Here is a 1895-nt window from a genome sequence, read left to right on the forward strand (position 1 = left end):
CGGCTCCGATGCCCCGGAGGCTGCCAGCAGCGGTGAGTCAGTGCCACTGAGAGCGCTGCCAGCCAGCAGCACGGGGAAATTAATTACAGCAGGGCCAGGCTATGTGCTTTAATTAGGGACCTGGTGTTCATGAGCTGCTCGGATTAGCTCCTTCCACCGAGACAGTTCCTGTCAATCATTCCCCAAAGCCTTTTTCCAGTGACTTTCCCGCCGTGCAGCTCAGCCATGTTCTGACTGATCCACGACAAAGCCCAGCCGCTGTCAGTCCCAGCCAGGGCAGGGCCAGAGGGACGGGCAGGAGTGGATGAAGCCGTGGGAAGCCGAGGTGACACTTTCATCCCCAGCCAGGCTGGGTGTGCTGTGACAGAGACCCCAGGGACCCTGCCGTGGCTTTCCCTGCTCCTCCAAAATCCTCCTCCAGTGCCTGGTGTCCAACCAGCAGCTGTGCCTGCTCCAGCATGTCCCAGACCCCAGTGGCCACCAAGTGCCATGAGCCACCCAGACTTTGCACTGGGATATTTTGATTTGTTTGTTTTCCTGGAGCACTGGGTTCAGCTCTGGCCATGGGGTCCTTCCTTTTCCAGGAAAAACACCCCCTGCCCTTAGGCCAGAAGTGCAGGAGATGTTCAAGGCCAGGTTGGACAGGGCTTGGGGCAACCTGGGACAGTGGAAGGAGTCAGGGGGTGGAACGAGATGAGCTTAAAGGTCCTTCCCAACCCAAACCATTCCAGGATTCTGTGATTTACGGGTGTTACAGGGAGGAGGGAGGTCAGAATGTTCCCTGTCTGCCCATTCCCAGAACATGCCACGCTCAGCTCCCAGGGAGGAACAGCATCCTCCCCTCACCGTCCAGATAAACCCATGCCAAGTTCTGTATGTGCAGTGAGCTCCCACCACCACTGGATGCTGGATCCTGCACCTCCAGCTGGACTCTTCCACCTCAGGACCCCTCTCAGTGCCCATCCCTGATGAAAAGCCTCTTGGAATGACACCCATCCGCTCCTCTCTTAGCCGAGAAACCATCCCTCCCTCTTGCAGAACATGATTAAAACTTAACTCGAGAGTTCCTGTCAAAAGTAAAAGATGAAAGAAATTCCAGAACCTGGAACCTTCAGTCCCTCCAAGACTTTGGCTTTGAGTTTAGCATTTGTTCCTCCAGAGCTTTCTTAAAAGCCAGAAAGCTCCTTCAGTGAAGCTGCAGTGCTTCTCCTTTGCCATCCCCGAGTGTTCTGACTCATGGAACTGGAAGCAATTAAAGTGGGTCCATTATCTGCCTCTCCGCCGCTCCCCCGGGCCATCGCCTTGTCAAACGTGGCAATTAGAAAGAAAAGGCTCCAGAGACCTCCAACAGATGCTTTGCAAACTTTTTCCAGGAGGCCAAAGTGAGCAGCAATTTGGTGCCGTTTGCAGAGCCACGGCCTCTCCCTGCTGCTCTGCTCGCGCCTCGATTGATTCGGAGATATTCTAATGTGGCTTTCCTGCAGTGGAGGGTCAATAACCATCTGAGTTCTCTCCTGCTCGGACATAAAGGGAGTACTTCACAATACGAAGCCTTTTGCTGATGCACACAGCGTTTTGCCTTTGTTTATAGTAGGGACACACTGGAGCTGCCGAATTTCCGGCTCGGAGTGGGCATCGTTTGAAATTCCGTGGGCATCGTTTGAAATTGCGCACTTGGCTGCTCCCGGTGCCTCCCGCTTTGTCCTGCGGCCAAAGGTGGGGCTGTGCCTGTGCCGCAGGGAAGGGGGCAGCGCTTTGATGCATTTCAAATGAAGGTGAACCGAGAGGTCAATGAGGAAGGACAACTGGTTCGGAGTAGTCTGGAGTTTCCCTCCCTTCTGCTGCGGAGAGGAAGGATGGAGCATGATGATGCAGCTGGAGCGGCTCCAGCTGGG

Source organism: Corvus brachyrhynchos, unplaced genomic scaffold (assembly GCF_000691975.1).
Source record: "Corvus brachyrhynchos isolate BGI_N302 unplaced genomic scaffold, ASM69197v1 scaffold19, whole genome shotgun sequence".
In the NCBI taxonomy this organism is placed as follows: Eukaryota; Metazoa; Chordata; class Aves; order Passeriformes; family Corvidae; genus Corvus; species Corvus brachyrhynchos.